Source organism: Panicum virgatum, chromosome 9N, assembly GCF_016808335.1.
Source record: "Panicum virgatum strain AP13 chromosome 9N, P.virgatum_v5, whole genome shotgun sequence".
NCBI lineage: Eukaryota > Viridiplantae > Streptophyta > Magnoliopsida > Poales > Poaceae > Panicum > Panicum virgatum.
In genome coordinates, this window is record NC_053153.1 from 43,517,386 (window position 1) to 43,537,769 (window position 20,384).

The window sequence follows — 20,384 nt, forward strand, 5'->3', positions numbered from 1 at the left end:
TGAGATTGTATAAGGCATGTTTTAACTTATAAAGTTTAAGAATTATATTCCGATATAAAGCTTGTGAACAGTAAATTTGTACTGCTATGATTGTGGTATTTATTCGAGTAACAACATAATTATTGATGATGTTTAGACTACTGATGATTAAGTATTATGTTGTGAAAGACAGGTCCCAGGATCAAGTTATTAAAGTTAAAGAAATAAGTTTAAGTTGATGCTAGCAAATCTTATTAAAAGACTTGTCACTCATCCCATTTAAATTTTTATGAAATTAAATATGGGATTTGTGAATAGTCTTGGACCTGATTCTGGGTACATGATCATTCCCAAATAAGTAATAAGCGTTCTATCGAAGTATTGCAGTGAACTGTGGGTAATGGGGTCCCGGTAGTGAATTAAATACTACTGATGACACATTGGTCCGGTCTTTACTGTTGTACTTAATGTGAACATAAGTTTAAAGCGAACCTAAGTTGTTAACCATTCGATCAAGTGGGAGAATGTTGGAAATTTGTGATCTCAGGATAACAACCTAGATCTGCATGGCAAATAAATTTCCACAAATTAGAGATGACATACCAAATTTAATTCTTGTACCGTGATTGACAGATACACCTAATGTTTCCATCTATAAGTCGGCCCCGGTCCCACAGTGCTATCTATAAATATGAAACAGAGGGGTACCCTCTATAACTCTAATTTCAGTCTAATCGCGAGATTAGCAAAACACCAATCAATTAGGGCGCTGGAGGGGCTGGAAGCGTGACTTCCTCATCTACTTCGTGGAAGGCACAAAGGAGGAGCTGCTGCTCATCATCAACATCAAGAACTTTATCAACAAGAGAGATCTAAATCTCTGCTGTTGGTGAAGAAAGTCTACTTCTACAGCAGCCCTACTGCTACGACTACGGAGGCAATAATGGATTCGAAAGGCTCGGGTCGGTTTAATCTAAAATTTCTTCATTAAGTTTAATTAGTGATCATGATTAGACTCAAGAGCATGGTTTGTCTAACAACGGATCTCATATATCCTTTCTCGGCATGCCTTGGCAGCTCATCATACAACTCATGTGTCGTCTCTAGAATAATTGATTTTCTGTTATAATATAATTGGTCAATATATAGTTGTACATAAATCGTATTTCAATCTATATCTATACTAGTTTTTAAAGCGAGTAAGGTTTCCACCTAAATTTTTAGTTTGGTCCATTTAGTTTGGTCCATCTTGTATTATTGATATGTGGGCCTTAGTCCAACCTCCTCCTTCCATGACTCGATCACATACATCACAGGAACCAATACGTATCCGATACTTATACCAACTTTGTCCGTAGAAATATTCGGGCACAATTGCCTAGTAGAAACAAAAATGGTTGCACCATATTTCTGTTGATAGCTAAAATTGACAAAGACCATGGCCGACCGGTCTGATAGGTAAGGCCAACTGGTCAGACCGGTCCGACCCTTGTAATCCGAGTAGGTTTAAATCTGTAATTAGGAATCCTTTTGTAAACCGACTCGTGAAGGGGTATGTCTTTCCCGGACTATATATATGAAGGCTAAGACCGATTGAGGGAAATCCCAATCGATTCAGTGCAAAATTGCCTTCAGAGTCAAATGGAGGATCACTAATATTAAACAACCTCACACATGTGGGATATAAGAGGTTTCACAAGAACACTCTCAATGTACCGCATGATGCATCAAGAGATAGATTGCCACAATGGTTGATGCGGACCCTGATGTTTCTATAGCAGCTTGCCCTGTTCGGATGGGCGGCTTTGGCTAGCAGATGACCTTTGCATAGGGCCAGCTTGTGACCGTTGTCGCACAAAGCTACTGTAGCTACATTGTGAAATCAATCACAAGCCCAGCCACTATAGTCCAACCGAACAAGCTATTGAAGCTATTTATGATTTTACAAATTACCGGGTAAAATATGGAAAGGCTTGGACAGTGTCATAGGTGACATGCAAGTTTATGTATGTGATGTTGAGGCCCCTCAGGGTGTCATAGGTGAAGCTAAGATGACTCTGAAGATGGGCATCAAGGTGATTGCAAGGGAGGCTCAGATGGAGGCAATGCAGGCACTAGTTGGTGACTTGCCTATACACACTGCCAAAGTTGACAAGAAAGAGAAGGGATTCGCTATGGACGATAAAGGAAAGGTAGGGTCGCCATTGACAGCAGCAATTATGATGACGAGGTGGGGTGATGGCAATTTCAACAAGGTGGACCTGTTGGATGATTATAAGAGCATCTTTTGGTAGACTACTTGACTATTTTAATTTGAACTATTGCCACTTATTCTACGCCATTATGAACTATTATAATCTGAAGTTGAATTTATCATGCACTATTGTAATGTTAACTTAGTTCTTTCATAAACCATCGCCTTTTAATTTGTATTGTTGACTATTTCATCCTTGGGAATGGTTGCCCTGACAAAGTAACAAGTTGGAGCAGATTTTGCCTAAGGACAATCTGGCCGCCGACACAGCTTGGAGAAACTCCTTGATGAAGTAGTCGCACCAAGGGTTGATGAAGATCAGATTGCACGGGGACAAATTTTGCTGGGACTAGTCACGCCATGCCTCATGGCGCGACAGAGTAAATAGTCGCGCCATGTCAGATGGTGCGACAAGTTCATTCATAGTTTGCTTGGGTTCAATCTGGTTGTGAGCCACAAGTGGCGTGACTCTTCAGTGAGTCACAAAATAGGTCCTGGCAAAATTTGCAACAATGTGTCGTGCCACGCATGTTGGTACGACTCGCTTCTGCTTGACACCAATGAGCACAGATACATGCACCAACAAAGCTTCTAAAAACTTACTTAAGGTTCCAGTAAGCTTAATCAACCAAGAGCAAAGATGTATCTTGTCTTGGTCATATCTATGCAACTATGTTTTGACAGTCCTTAAGTGCAAAATCTGTCTGTCAACTATACTCACAAAAGAAGGAAAACCATATCTCTTACTTATATATTTGTATCACTAACCTAGCTCCACAGTTGTTTTGGAAAATTTATCTTTTCAGGAGTACAAGTCTGGAATAAGAAGAAAACACAAAGAATACACAGAGGAAGTCGCAGAAGATCGCGTCCTGCATTACACAACCAAAAGAGGCCCACCTGATAGACCAAACCTACCATCCAAGCCCCGGCACCGACTACCTGACACAAGGACCGACCAGGCAGTGAACCAGAGGAAGGCGGTGGCGAGAGGCGGCAGGGTGGGGTCGGCCGACCCATGGGTTCGGCCGAACCCCCTTGAATCCCATCCAGGTGCATTTTGGCGGGAACACTGATCTTATCCTCCCAAGGTCAGTTGAGCATGTTTCCATATGAGGAGATGGCAGGAACCGACCTATATAAGCTATAAAAGGGGCCTCTCATCTCCCACTCAACACACACCACTTGAGAAGCCTCTCTCTCACATTCTCTTGTGACTTGTACTCCTTAGGGTAGTGGAGCTAGGCTAGTACTTCATTTTCTTAGCAAACCATGCTAGTGCAATATCGGTTTATGTCCTTTTATAAACCGGGTGTTACACCAGTCGTCTTGGGATCGGTGAGCAATCCTCGGCCTCTGGTATGGCTTTGTATTCCGACTGTCGTTATGCTATTCATTTAGAGTTCGTTCATGGTTATCTTGCTATGTTCTTAGCTTGCTTTGCCATGATCAGTTCTTCATCAAGTTATATTAGCTGCTTTCTTAGACCAGCTGATCTAGGTAAGGATATCGGTTCGTTGTGCTTTCGGGCTTGCCTTAGCGTCTTACCTGTCCATTCGAAGGGTGGGGGACCCGGGGGCGTTAAGGTAGGGACCTCATATGTGGGCATGGTGCCCGGGTATGCGGTATCCCTCAGATATGACGGAGCTCCATGGTTTGACTGGGGTATACCGCGGGTGGTGACAGCCCCGTCGGTCCGCCGGGAAGGTGCTTCTTAGTTAGCGTACTCCCCGAAGTTCAGGTATCGTGTAGGAGTTCATGCAAAGATGAAACGGGACTAGATGTTCTCCAGTGCAGGTCATCCTCCCCAATGTCCCTAATTTCCCAGCACTTGCAGCTCTAAGCATGTGACTAACATAACTGTTTGCTACATGAATAGTATACTAGGATCTTGTTTGCCTATGCTCCCACTAACCTTAGGTGTATTCGTTTATTCTTTATTCATGAGAATTGACTGATCTGTGTGTGTCACATTACCCTTGATTATCATTTATTATCACTTACCCCTGTATAATCAGCAGTCTGCACCTTATCTCATACTATTATGGTTATGTATCTAGTAAACACCTTTACACACCACGCCATCCCATGGGAAAATATAAATAAAGATACCCTGAATACTTCCGGGTGAAATGCTACAATGGTATATCCGTGCGCTTGCGGATCCTTCTGTAATCGTTAAGACATACCGCACAACGTTTCATGGCGTCGTTGCTATGCGTCATTGCTATGGACCTAACTCGTTCATAGTGATTATGCTATGGAACGCCCGCCGGCATTTCTGGCGCCGTTGTTGGGAACTAACCCCTCCAAATAGCAACGTTAAGAAATGCCAACAAGCATTTCTGGCGCCATTGCTGGGGATGGCACAGGTGTAAAAGTTTTACTAATGCATAAATATGACAATGTGAATAAGAGGTAGCTACTGCTTATACAGGCTAATATTGATTTTTGTTTTCTCCTGATTGGATGAAAACATGGTAGTGTATGTCTGGTTTCTCCTTGCCAACCAACTTCGTTGAAAATCCCGAGAAACTTGTGAGAAGGGTCCGACCTCGCGTCGTCCCTCCTCAAGTCTCGTTGTCGACAAGCAACCTAGCTCTTCAAGCACCATCAACAAAAATCGAACCCATGGCTGAGAAGACTCTTTGCGACTTCTCCGTCCCCTCAGCTGCCAATGTGGCGACTGGACCCAACATTGATGTTGGGGATGTGAATTTCGAGCTGAAGTCTAGCCTCATCAATATGGTGTAGGTTAGCCCATTTTGTGGCAAGCCCAACGAGGACGCCAATGCCCACCTTCAGAACTTTCTAGAGCTCTGCAAGACCGTAACCATACGGGGCGTTACCGCTGACGCTATCAGACTTCGTCTATTTCCTTTCTCCCTATTGGGGAAGGTGAAATAGTGGTTTTACCAGAACAAGGAAGACGTCAGCACATGTGTAATGAACATGGCCCCATTTAGTCCATTTCAAGTGATTTTGGTGATCAAGTGACAACGCAATCAATGAGACTAATAGGTTTGCGAGATTATATTTGTAGGATTTTTTAGATCCATTGGATGGAGTCCAAACCATATCCGAGACGTCCAATTTACCGTCGAGACACTCAAGTCGCAGGGAAAAAACGGAGATATAATATATTTTGAAGTGTCCAAATGACTGCTACGTTGAGTTGGACAAATGCAAGAAGGAAGCAGATTTTTCAGTACCACCGGATTATCCGACGGACCGTCGGATCAACCGACGACCCCCCGGTCGGACTATCTGACCCGTTAGGACCAGACCAATTCTGACAAGTTCTGATCTCAGCTGAAAAATCCAAGTGAGACTGGATGATCCGACGAGTGCATGCAAGTATCGTTGGACTAAGCGTCGGATTAACGTCGGATGATGCAGCAATGACATTAGCATTTCAGCAGAAGAATATGGAAGTCTTTAGCACCGGATGATCCGATGCCACTGTCGGAGCAATGCGTTGGAAGAACCGACGGCCTCCCCGTCAGTCGTCATACTCAACAGTCATTATTTAGGTGCATGTGACCGGATGATCCAATGCCCCATCATCGGAAGATCCAATGCCTATACAGGAAAAGGGATAACGACTACTCAATGGATAATCTGAGTTGATGGCCTATATAAGTGCCTGACCCCGGCCATTTTGGAGTTGCTGGAGACCTGAAAAGTCCCATACACATCCAAGAACACCTCCAAGCCAACCAAAGAGCAAATTGATCACATCCTTAGTTTTAGCACATGCTTTGTGAGTGTTAGGGCTAGATTAGCTCTTGAGTGAGTGAGTAAGCAAGGTTGTGTGCCTTGTGCCTTGGTTCTAGGAGAGAACCACCTCTTGTATTCGGTGTGCCAGCCCCTTGGAGTCTTGGTGGCTCACCGGCAACGTGTTCGACCCTCCAGCTTGGTGTGGAGCGGTAACGACATCTTTGTGCGGGGGACGTGGAGACCCCCACCCTTGGTGAAGCTCCTTAGTGGAAAGAGGGATCAAGGTGACCATGATTGTGTTCACGGAAGAGACTTGATTGCCAGAAGTAATACTCTTTGTGAGTGCTTCAACAACGTGGATGTAGGTGTGCCTTTGTGGCTAACCGAACCACGGGATAAATCCTTGTGACAAAGAGTTTGCTTCCTCTCACCCCTCCTTTAAGCTTCTGCATTTACTTATTGCAATCCTTGTTTGCCTTATACCTTCCTAGAGTAGTATCTTGATAGGATTGGCTATAGGTTGCATAATCCTTTTGGGACGAGGGTTTTCACATTAAAAGAACACTTGTTGCACATATAGATAGTACGACTTAGTTTATTTTATATGCAAACTAGTTGGAGCTTGAGGTCAAGGTTTTTAGTTTGTCTAATTCACCCCCCTCCTCCTCTTAGTCTACGAGCACCCGATTCCTTTCAAGTGGTATCAGAGCCGGGACTCACTTCTCTCACAAAGGAAGCCAATTCCATTGTCAATTTGTGTTATTGGTTCATAGGATCGGTATTAGGCTTCACCATCTAGTGAGTTAGCTCATCGGGGAAGGGATGGATTCTTTAGGACCTCCTCCACGTTTCGATGACACGGGCTTCCAACGATGGAAGATTTTAATGCAATCCCATCTCCAAGTTAAGGGACAAAATGTTTGGAGAGTAACTTGTGAGGGCATAAAAAACAATGGTCAACAAGAGAAATTATTTTATGCTATTGCAAAATGTGTAATCTTAAGTTCTCTTGATGACAAAATATTCAATCGTGTGTTTGCATGTGAGAATGCTAAAGAGCTATGGAAGACTATCATTGAGAAGCATGAGGACACAATGGATGTGGCAAACGAAAGATATCATGTTCTTATTGATAGAATAAATAGCTTCAAGCAACTTGATCATGAAAATGCCGAAGCTATGTACTCACGATTGAATGTTCTTGTGAATGAGATTATTTTCCTAGTTGTCAAGAATAATAAAGAAAACGAACTCATTCGCAAGATGCTCCACTTTCTTCGAAGGCCGGACTATGATTTGGTGACAACTATTCTCTACGAGAAAGAGCTCTCGACAATGACACCAAATCAAGTCCTCAACAAGGTGACCTCCCATGAGCTTCGCAATGACATCAAGCCAAGAGCTCCACTTTCTTCACCAACACATAGTGCTCTTACAAGCAAACAAGAAAAGTTATAGAAGAAGATGGCAATCAAAAGAAGCTCAAGTGAAGAGGAAGAGGAAAATGAAAGCCAATGCTCCTCAAGTGATGAAGAAAGAGTTATGCCCCCAAGCTTTACAAGCAAGTAAAAATCATGAACAAAAACTTGAAGAAGATCAATTTGATTGGGTACATTGTCTTCCTCAAGGATGGGCCTCACCATCAACTCATGAAGGATGAGAAGATCAAGAAGCCCTCATCATTCTTAGCGAATGGACAAGTGGTGGTGAAGAATCAAGCTCAAGCGATGAGTCAACCAAGAGATTCACCACCCGCATCAACATGGGCGCGGCTTCATCATCCAATATTTGCCTTATGGCCCAAGGTATGAAAAGCAATGTAAGTAATGATGACTTCAACTCTCCTTCCATTGAAGAACTTCTTGACTTGGTTCATGAGAACGACAAAGTCATTAAAAAACAATCAAAAAAATGTGATGCTCTCAATGATCTTATTGCTACCCTTGCTAAAAACTATGATAATTTGTTATGCAAATTCCAATTGCTTAGTAAGGAGCATGAAGAGGTCAAATTAAAAATTGAGAGCATTAAAAATGAAACTAATGACTATTTAGAAATCAGGAAATCTATCCCGTGTGCAATTCCAATATCTAAGGAAGATGCTTCAACTTCTTGCATTGATTTAATTGATGAATCTTGCTCTAACCCTTGCAATGAGAAATGATATGAGAATATTGTTGTAGAATCATGTGATGATTTCATTACCAAGGAGAATGATGAGCTCAAGCAAGAAGTGGAAAGGCTCATGAAGGACTTGGCAAGATGGAAGGGCAAGAGAATTGTCCAATCTTCTCAAGATAACTGTGAAGACATGGTGAAGAAGCTTGAGAAGGAGTCCACCGTGACATGCTTCAAGTGCCATCAAGAAGGCTACAAGTCCAACAAGTGCTCTCAACCAAAGGAGAAAATTCCGGATGAGAAGAACAAGAAGAAGATCACTATCAAGAGTGTTCTCATCTACACCAAGCCCAACCGCAAGAACAAAAGCAAAAGCACCACCTATGTGATCAAGAAGAAGAGCAATGTCAAGGTGGTTGCTCACAAAATTGGGAAGAAGGAAAGGAGTTGGAACCGCTCCATTTGGGTGCCCAAGGAAGTCATCATCAACATGAAGGGGCCTCAAATGGTGTGGGTTCCAAAAGATACTTGAAGTCCAAGGATCGGCTTTAGGGGATTTGGAGGCTTAGCTTACAAGATGATGAGAAGATTCAAGTTAAAGAAGCTAAGCTCACAACTTGGACATTTGGTGCCCAAGTCCCCATGAGGTAATGGTAGCTAAATTTCAATTCAAGCATCATGTATTTTGCTAGAATGTTTGCATACATTGCATTTCCTAGTGCTATATATGGTGGGTTGTTTATGTCTTGCTCTAACCCATGAGCAACCTACGTGGTTTGATAAGTGTGTAGAAAGCTACATGTGGTTACCCTTTCATGGTACTTGGACTTCATGAGGTAAGTATTTCATTTTTGTACCATGAACACGAGCTATAGGTTAAACTTCCTTTTTTTCTCATAAACAATGTGCATACATTTGTTGGTGATTCAAATACTAAATCCACACATTTAGGGGGAGTTCATCCTATGGTTTGTGATTTTGGAGACTAACATGTTTGCAAGTTTATCTTTTGTAGTCTCTTTCCGGAGTTAACACTCTAAGAGAATGTTATTCATTCTCAATGTGAACAAATAACTCTATAAGAGTGATTACATAAATTTTGTGCTTTCATACATATTGAGTCATTCTCTATTGAACTTAAATTTCCATATCTAAGTTCATAGGCTATGTGCTCATACATTTGCCCAACTTGGAATACCAAGTGTTCGTCACTTCAAAGACCTTCAATTGGTATCTAAAATCAATTGGTATCTTTTAGCACAAGTCACTTTCAATTGGTACATGCAAGGTAACTACAACCCCTGGAGGTATGCAAGGTTCTAAACTTTTTCAAATGGAATCATTGTCATTTCCTAATCTTTTAGAGCTACCTCCGTGCATGATATGGTATAAGCTTTTTTGTTCAACCATCTAGTTGTGCACTTGATTTTCACATTATCATTTTGTGCACACACTTGTGGAAAGCTTAGCTCATATCATGCAAGATTCATGTTTTGTGATCCACCTTAGTTATTGCTCAATTGATATCTCCATTGATATCATACCATTGGATCATGATTCATGGAACTAACTCCCTAGCCTACTAACTTTTTCTTATGAGCTATCTTGCCAGGCCTTTTTAGGTGATTTGACTCAAAAGGGGGAGAAATGTGGATCAAAGCAAGTATCTCCCAAAGGGGGAGGAATGTCTTCCAAAGAGAGATAAATGCCAAGTGGATCAAATAATAATTTGAGGGAGAAGTAGCAGAGAAGCAAAGGGAAATCATGGATTCGGGGGGAGGCCAAGCCGACATTGGATGGTGGTAAGCATCCAAGCAAGTGTAAGTGCTTCAATTTGTGTCAATTTTTGCAAATTTATGCTTGCTTTGATTGTGTTGTCATCAATCACCAAAAAGGGGGAGTATGCAACGAACATGGCCCCATTTTGGATATTTCGAGTGATTTTGGTGATCAAGTGACATTGCATTCAATGGGACTAATAGGTTTGCGAGATTATATTTGTAGGATTTTTTAGGTCCCTTGGATGGAGTCTAAACCATATCCGAGATGTCCAATTCACCGTCGAGACGTCCAAACCATCATCGAGACACTCAAGTCGTAGGGAAAAAGCGGAGATGAGTTGGACAAATGCAAGAAGGAAGTAGATTTTTCAGTACCACTGGATTATCCGACGGACCGTCGGATCAACCGACGTCCCCTCCCTTATCCGACCCATTAGGACCGGACCAATTCTGACAGGTTCTGATCTCAGCTGAAAAATCCAAGCGAGACCAGATGATCCGACGAGTGCATGCAAGTAGCGTCCGATTAACGTCCAGAGAGCATGTCAAGGGCGCAGCAGAAAAGGCCTTCAGCACCGGATAATCCGATGCCACGTCGGACTAAAGCGTCGGAGCAATGATGTTAGCATTTCAGCAAATAGAAGATGGAAGTCTTCAGCACCGGAAGATCTGACGCCACCGTCGGAGCAATGCTTCGGAAGATCCGATGGCCTCCACGTTAGCCGTCAGACTCAATGATCATTATTCAGGTGCAGTGTGACCGGATGATCCGACGCCTATGCAGAAAAAGGGATAACAGCTACTCAACAGCTAATCTGAGTTGATGGCCTATATAAGCGCCTCACACCGGCCATTTTTGTAACACCCCAGAAGAATACAGAATAATCCTCTGGAGAATTACCACATGACAACATAAATATAAAATAGAGTACGTGGAAGAAACATAAATCGTTCAAATAGATTAACAAAGACTTAAACATTTCAAAAACCGAACCACACGAGAGAATTTAAAACAACATCAAAGTCTCCACATCCAAACATTTTATTATAATCATTTGTTCAACAAAAATAGACAACTGTGTGCACACGTGCTGCTACTCCCATCCAACGCTGCACCCACCAACTCATGAACCTGCGGCGGGGGAAAAACATATGAGGTTTATGAAAAAACCTCAGCAAACAAACTATTTTAACCATGCTATTCAAATCACAGTTCGATTAAACATCAGATTAATAATTTGATAAAAGGAACTATCATAAAAAGACAATGTAACTTCAGGTAGACATATATAAACAAGTGCTTCATAAAAGATGCCTCAATGCATATGCAAATGGTGCAATGCAATGCATGACTTCACTTCTACCCACAAATCCCAAGGAAGGAAGTGAGGGCTGCAACCACACTGCTATATCTCAATGTGTGTTGCTGTACCGGTACTTACCGCACCAATCCGGCTACGGTTTCTTCATATGCACATACAACATGATGATACAAATGCAAGATTGCAATGCATGAACTTCATATACTTCATGATTCGAACTTCAAGAGTGAAGCCATAAGTGGATCACATAATACTTCAAATATATATATATATATATAAATCAATTTCAGATCATATGACTCATGTGAGGTAATGAAATTAAGTGGAGGCGATTCAAATAACAAAGTTAAAGCGAGTAGACCACAACGCTACGTTTACTTGCCTTCACCGAAGATCAAGAACGTGAGCTAAGCACGGTCCGAAGGTGCACCACCTGTTTACAAACATAGCTCAGCACCAAAACAAACACATTTCATAATAAATGCATCGAGTAAGGCAATCCTACGCCCGAACCCAACGTCCTCACACCAAACACTCCAAACTAGACATAACAGCAACACTACAGCTTATTCTTTTTGTATACTTAAATCCTGATGGAAAACAATTCTGGTATTTTTCCACATGAAAGAAAATTTCAGGACCTACAACTTTCTAGTTATCCGAAATTGGATGAAAAATCATAATCATGGGGTAAACTTGAGGTGAACCTTAATCTGACAATCTGACGGATCCTGCAGAACAGTCCTACTAAAACAGTCATAACTGAAGCACCAAAATTCATATGAATATGAACTTTACCAATTTGGAAATCTTGTGAAACAATATACAACTATTTTAACTACCAGAAAGTCCAATTCGGCCGTTAAGATTTCCTAAACTTCATGTTAACAGACACTGCCCAGAATTACGAGACTGAAAAACAGTCAGATTCAAACTTTTGTATCTCCCTCATATTAAATACGATTGAGGTGCTCTTTGCGGCCACGGAAAGATCTTGAAGTCTTCTCCAACTCATGTAAAGGTTTAATATTTTTTTGAGATCAACTAAATCACAAAAAACTGCCACGAACAGAAACTGCACAGATTAACAGCGTGCTGAGAACAGCGACGAGGGTTAACCCTTCACCCTAGTCTGAACGGCGACTAATACCGCTATTCCCAAGAGCTAAAAACTTCTAAAACCAGGAGGGAAACAAGTTCTACAGCAGGGGCATGTCTCACCTATGGTTTCCCCTTGAAAAGTTCAAAGGCGACGGCGATGTCGATGACAACTATGGCGATTCCACTCCGTTCCCCCTTGTTCCTTGCATCCAACCTCGCTGCGCTACACCACACAAGACGGCACCACCATGAACAGCAAGGAGAAGCCATGGAGATGGGGAAAAACGAAAAGAGGAGAGGAAATCCAACCGGTTTTTGGAGAGGAACAGCGACGATGGACGGCGGCGTGCCCTAATCCCCCTTCTCTTCTCTTCTCTTCCTCTCCCTCTCCCCTCTCTGTCCTTGATCCATGACAAAAGATTGCGGCGCAGGTAGGGGAAGGGGCGACAGCCTAGGGTTATGAGGGGGAATGTACTGTAGCACATCATTACTGTAGCATGGGCCACTGGGCCCGCCCGCCTAGTAGTTTTTAAAAAACTATAACTTTTTTATCCGAACTCCAAACGCGTCATGTAAGTAGTCAAACGGAATGTACTCGTCGAGCTCTACGCAACCACAGTGTCCGTTTTTCCATTCGAGCAATGGATAAAAAATGTTAATTTTGGCTATCAACTTCACGCTTTCCCATGTAGAAAACATATTTTGACCTTTGTTCACTTAAGGTGTTACATTCTTCCCTCCTTAAAGGAATTCGTCCCCGAATTCAGCATCACTAACACATGATTGGGATAAAAAACCACATATAAATAACCAATTACTTACCAGGCTCGAAGAGCTCCGGGTATTTCTCACGCATCTGCGCCTCCAATTCCCATGTGGCTTCCCGCTCTGACTGATTAGTCCATAGAACCTTCACATACTTGATGGTCCTATTCCGCATAACACGATCAGAAAAATCCAATATGCGCACTGGGTGACACTCCATAGTCAAATCCTGCTGAATAATCAATGGCTCAACATCCATCTTCTGCTCTGGATCCTTTAGATACTTCCTCAGCATCGGTACATGGAACACAGGGTGCACACCACTCATCGACTCAGGCAACTGCAAACGATAAGCCAAGGCTCCAACTCGAGCGGTAATCATGTAAGGTCCAATGTACCTCGAACTGAGCTTTCCTCTAGTGCCAAAACGAACAACACCTTTTGTTGGTGACACCTTGAGGAGAACCTCATCACCAATAGAGAACTCTAAGTCCCTCCGTCTAACATCTGCATAGCTCTTCTGATGACTCTGAGTGGTCAACAAGTTCTGACGGATCTCCCTTACCTTAACATGAGTCTGTTGTACCCAATCTGGACCAACCAAAGACCTCTCACCTACGACATCCCAACAAAGTGGGGAAATACATCTGCAGCCATACAATGCTTCATATGGAGCCATTTTGATACTAGCCTGATAACTGTTATTATAAGCAAACTCTGCCAGAGGTAAGTGATCTTCCCAACTACCCTTCCAAGAGAGGACACAGGATCGCAACAAGTCTTCTAATGTCTCAATAGTACGCTCTGACTGACCATCCGTCTGAGGGTGAAAAGCAGTGCTGAGATCCAATCCGGTGCCCAAAGCACTATGCAAGCTTTTCCAAAAATTAGATACAAATTTGGAATCACGATCAGAAACAATAGACTTAGGCACGCCATGCAATCTTACCACTTCCTTGATATACAAGGGAACCAAATCTGAAGCAGAATTTGTAGTCTTCATGGGAATAAAATGGGCAACCTTCATGAGTCTATCAATTACAACCCAAATAGCATCCTTACCCTTAGGGGAACGAGGTAAACCAACCACAAAGTCCATGGTAATATTCTCCCATTTCCACATGGGGATCTCCAATGGTTTCAGCAATCCAGCTGGCCTTTGATACTCAGCCTTCACTTTCTGACATATACCACAAGAAGCCACATATTTAGCAATATCTACCCTCATCCGCTTCCACCAGAAGCTTTGCTTCAAATCCTGATACATCTTTGTCTCACCAGAGTGCACTGTATATGGACTGCGATGAGCTTCCCTCAAAATCTCCATCTTTACCGCAGCTTTCTGTGGTGCACAAAGACGACCTCTAAGAAAAATAGTGCCATCCTCCTCCATACTAAACTCGCGAGGTCTCCCCACCATAATACGCTTGCGAACAGCCTGAAGCAAGCGATCCTGCAATTGTGCCACTCGCACCTGCTCACACAACGGTGACTGAATCAACAACCGAGTCTCCTCACGGGCTACACCAGCATAGCAGAGAGAAATACCCATACGATCAAAGTCAGCTATCAAAGGCATACAAGTCTTAGGAACATCCATCCTACTGAGCGCATCTGCAACAACATTTGCCTTGCCGGGATGATACTGGATAGTCAAATCATAATCCTTAATCAGCTCAAGCCACCTCCTCTGTCTCAAGTTTAACTCCTTCTGAATGAAAATATACTTGAGACTCTGATGATCGTAAATATATCACACGACTCACCATAGAGATAATGTCTCCAAATCTTCAATGCAAATACCACGGCTGCTAACTCTATGTCATGTGTAGGATAATTCTCCTCATGCTTTCTCAACTGCCTGGAAGCATAAGAGATCACCCTTCCCTCCTGCATGAGCACACAACCAAGACAGACACGGGAGGCATCCGTGTACACTGTGAAATGCTTGCCACTCTCTGGCAACACCAAAATAGGAGCACTCACCAACTTCTCCTTCAGAGTATGAAAGCTCGCCTCACAATCGTCAGTCCAAACAAACGGAGCACCCTTCATTGTTAGCTTCGTCATCGGCTTTGCAATGGTGGAAAAATCCTGGACAAACCGACGATAGTATCTAGCAAGACCAAGAAAACTTCGAACCCCTATAACAGTTGTTGGTCTCTGCCAGTCCACCACAGAAGCAACATTCTTCGGATCAACAGTAATACCATGCTGATTAATACCATGACCTAGGAAAGCAACCTTAGAAATCCAGAATGCACATTTCTTCAGCTTGGCATAATATTTATACTCCCTCAGCTTGTCCAAGACCAAACTAAGATGCACCTCATGCTCCTCCTCGGTTTTTGAATAAACCAAGATATCATCAATGAACACTACCACAAATACATCCAAGTACGGGTGCAACATCCTGTTCATAGCTTCCATGAAAACAGCAGGAGCATTTGTTAGACCAAAAGACATTACCACATATTCATAATGCCCATACCTTGTGCTAAAAGCTGTCTTCTCAATGTCCTCCTCCTTAATCCTCAACTGGTGATAACCAGACTGCAAATCAATCTTGGAGAAAACCTTGGCACCCTTCAATTGATCAAATAAAGCATCGATGCGAGGCAAAGGATACTTATTCTTGATTGTCACCTGATTAAGCCCTCGATAATCAACAGACAACCTCTTGGTGCCATCCTTCTTCTCCACAAAGATTACAGGAGCTGCCCAAGGAAATACACTTGGTCTAATAAATCCCTTTGCTAAAAGCTCATCAATCTTCTTCTTCAATTCAACTTGCTCAACACGTGCCATTTTATGTGGCGACCTAAAAATAGGTTGAGTCCTAGGGACCAACCTAATCTCAAAGATAGACTCCCTTTCTAGAGACAAACTAGGAAGTTCCACAGGAAAAACATCCGGATATCGACAAACAACTGGAATACCCTTAATGCTCAAGGTAGCATCATGAACCTCGGTTATAGCCCACAAAAGACCTGACATCCTCAACCAGCGACTAGGAAACATGTAGCAAAGCAGTGCAAGAGAAAACTTGGGCGTACTACCCTGGAAGACCACCTCATGCCCTGAAGGTGCCTGCAGTGAGATTGTCTTCCAGAAACAAGAGATAACAGCCTGATACTGAGAAAGCCAGTCCATCCCAAGTATAACATCAAACATATCCAGTGGGATAATTACTAGATTAGCCACAAAATCCTCATCTGCTAGGGAGATACGACAACCAGGACAAACAAAGGTACTAGAGATAGGTCCCTTAGTAGAACTGACTGTAACTGCCTGACTAATCTCCTGAACAGAAATACCAGTGCGAACCACAAAACCCTCCAAAACAAATGAGAAGCTAGCTCCAGAATCAAATAAGACATATGCATCAAAGGAATCGACAGAGATAGTACCTGTCACCACATCACCACGGTCTCGGCCATCAGTTGAGGGCATGGTATATCCCCCCTGAACACCACTAGAAGTAGACGCCTAGGAATCCCAGCTGGAGTAGGTGTCCACATAGTAGCTGATGGAGTAGGAGACTGGGAGAGCCAATATGCACCACCGGGTGCAGGTGCTGGTGAAGAACCAAGCATCGGAGCTGCTAGAGGCGCCGGTAAGAACTGCTGTGAAGAGGACGTAGGTAAATACTGCGGCACAAAGGATGCAGGTAGAAACTACTGCGTCAGATTGTGCTGCTGCCAAAAAAAAAACTCCAGTCATCATGTGTGCAGTACCATGCTGTCCAGATGAGGAAGAAGATAATGGCTCCCAAATAATCTTGCTATTCGGATTCTTCCTACATACCAGCTCCTTGTGATCTTTACCACACCTCGAGAACTGACCATTCCACCGACAATCCGCGCGGCGGTGGGCATCACCACATCGGAAGCACACTAGTCCCAATCCTGGCCTGACAGTAGCTCGGTACTGGGTAGAGCCATCTCTAGAACCACCTCCAGAAGCACGAGACTGAGATGAACTACCACTATAAGGATGATGACGACGGTGCTTGTCCTTCTGACTAGAGCCACCAGAATGACCCTTCTGATCCTTCTGGGCCTGAGACTGAATTCCACCTCTTAGCTCCTCAGTGTAATCATCCTGAACCTCAACACCCAAAGCTCTCTCAACTGTTGAGTGGAAGTCCTCCAAAACAAAAACCCGCAAGACTCGGCGAATAGAAGCCTTCAGACCCTGTCTAAAAATCCTTGCCTTCTCATACTCATCATGCACCACATGAGGAACAAAGCGCACAATCTGTTTGAAATCCATCTCATACTCTGCCACAGTCCTCTTGCCCTGATGGCACCTCTCAAGCTGAGTCTTCATCTTATCAACAAATGCAATAGGGTAAAACCTCCTCTCGAACTGACTATCAAACTCTATCCAAGTGATAGGACCACGAGCAGCAAGACGAGACAACTGGACATTCCTCTACCACACAAGAGCCTCACCCTTCAGTAACTGATGAGCATAACATACCCAATCTAAAGCAGGAACCTGAAAGGACTCTAGCTTGTCAATAACTGCTGATAGCCAATCTGCTGCCTCAATAGGAGCACCAGTACCAGCAAACTTCTCCAGTGACATGCCACACCAATCTCTCAACTCCAAAGGACGCTGCGGAGGTACTACTGGTTCTCCACCACCAGTAGCCACCCCACTAGGAGCAACAGGAACAGGGCCATTAGCAGCAGCCCCCAACTCAGGAGCCTGACGAAGAGCATTTAACTCTACATGCATCGCTTGCATCTCTGCTAACATTGCAGCCATGTCCACATTCACAGGCCACTACCACGACATCGACGACCTCCCCTACGCGTAGTAGGAGGCATAGCTACAACCATCAATAACACAAACAAGCAACAAGTCCAATACAAGCAACTGAATGCATAAATACACAACCAGCCATGCAAAAAAAAACACATAAAAGCGACCACAAGAAAATCCATCCCCAACCTAGATGTGCAAGTGTGTCAAATTTTAAAGTGAGTCAAATTTTAGCATAACAACTTAAGCCTAGAACCTATAACCTGGGCTCTGATTACCAACTGTAACCCCCAGAAGAATATAGAATAATCCTCTAGAGAATTACCACACGACAACACAAACATAAAACAGAGTACGCGGAAGCAACTTAAATTGTTCAGATAGATTAACAAAGACTTAAACATTTCACAAACCGAACCACACGAGAGAATTTAAAAAAACATCAAAGTCTCCACATCCAAACATTTTATTATAATCATTTGTTCAACAAAAATAGACAACTGTGTGCACACGTGCTGCTACTCCCATCCAACGCTGCACCCACCAACTCATGAACCTGCGGAGGGGGAAAAACATATGAGGTTTATGGAAGAACCTCAGCAAGCAAACTGCTTTAACCAAGCTATTCAAATCACAGTTCAATTAAATATCAGATTAATAATTTGATAAAAGGAAGTATCATAAAAAGACAATGTAACTTCAGGTAGAGATATATAAACAAGTGCTTCATAAAGATGCCTCAATGCATATGCAAATGGTGCAATGCAATGCATGACTTCTCTTCTACCCACAAATCCCAAGGAAAGAAGTGAGGGCTGCAACCACACTGCTATATCTCAATGTGTGTTGCTGTACCGGTACTTACCGCACCAATCCGGCTACGGTTTCTTCATATGCATATACAACATGATGATACAAATGCAAGATTGCAATGCATGAACTTCATATACTTCATGTTTCGAACTTCAAGAGTGAAACCATAAGTGGATCACATAATACTTCAATATATATATATATAAATCAATTTCAGATCATATGACTCATGTGAGGTACTGAAATTAAGTGGAGGCAATTCAAATAACAAAGTTAAAGCGAGTAGACCACAACACTACGTTTACTTGCCTTCACCGAAGATAAAGAACGTGAGCTAAGCACGGTCCGAAGGTACACCACCTGTTCACAAATATAGCTTAGCACCAAAACAAACACACTTCATAATAAATACATTGAGTAAGGCAATCCTACGCCCGAACCCAACGTCCTCACACCAAACACTCCAAACTAGACATAATAGCAGCACTGCAGCTTATTCTTTTTGTATACTTAAATCCTGATGGAAACAAATTCTGGTATTTTTCCACATGAAAGAAAATTTCAGGACCTACAACTTTCTAGTTATTCAAAATTGGAGGAAAAATAATAATCATGGGGTAAACTTGAGGTGAACCTTAATCTGACAATCTGACGGATCCTGCAGAACAGTCCTACTAAAACAGTCGTAACTGAATCTCCAAAATTCATATGAATATGAACTTTACCAATTTGGAAATCTCGTGAAACAATATACAACTCTTTTAACTACCAGAAAGTCCAATTCGGCTGTTAAGATTTCCTAAACTTCATGTTAACAGACACTGCCCAGAATTACGAGACCCAAAAACAGTCAGATTCAAACTTTTGTATCTCCCTCATATTAAATACGATTGAGGTGCTCTTTGCGGCCACAGAAAGATCTTGAAGTCTTCTCCAACTCATGTAAAGTTTTAATATTTTTTTTTGAGATCAACTAAATCACGAAAAACTGCCATGAACAGAAACTGCACAGATTGACAGCGTGCTGAGAGCAGAAACTGTAGCACGTCATTACTGTAGCATGGGCCACTGGGCCCGCCCACCTAGCAGTTTTTAAAAAAACTATAACTTGTTGATCTGAACTCCAAACACGTCATGTAAATAGTCAAACGGAATGTACTCGTCGAGCTCTACGCAACCACAGTGTCCGTTTTTCTATTCGAGCAATGGATAAAAAAAGTTAATTTTGGCTATCAACTTCAAGCTTTCCCATGTAGAAAACGTATTTTGACCTTTGTTCACTTATGGTGTAACAATTTTGGAGTTGTTGGAGACAGGGATCCAACGGTCACCTCTTAGGCTATGTGCACCCAATTCCTTTCAACACGGGACAAATGTTCCACGGCATCCTCGCTAAGTTCTTTCGACTAGGCAAAACAAATGCCCTGCACAGAAGAATTTCAAGTTTCTAGCAAACAGGGATGGAATCCATCTCGGAAGCTTGGGAGAGATTTCAAGAGTACATACTCGCCTGTCCTCATCATGGGATGGACGAGTGGCTCGTGCTCCAAAGCTTCTACAATGGGCTAACGACTACATCTAGAGCCCACTTAGATGCTGCTGCTGGAGGAACCTATCTGGACCTCACAATTGCCAAGGCTACTGCCTTAATTGAAAAGATGGTCTCCAACCAGGGTTGGAACTAGGAGCATTCCCAACCTTGAACCATGGGCGGAATGCATACCGTCAAGGAGACGGACTTGCTCGCCTCAAAGATGG

General features: G+C 42.8%; 1 non-coding gene across 1 annotated transcript; it reads right to left on the minus strand.

Moving 5' to 3' along the window:
- Window positions 1-20,047: 20,047 nt before the first annotated feature.
- On the minus strand, window positions 20,048-20,154 carry LOC120693695. Its single transcript, XR_005683150.1, has one exon. It is a non-coding gene; the product is annotated as a small nucleolar RNA R71 (small nucleolar RNA).
- Between the last annotated feature and the right edge of the window lie 230 nt (window positions 20,155-20,384).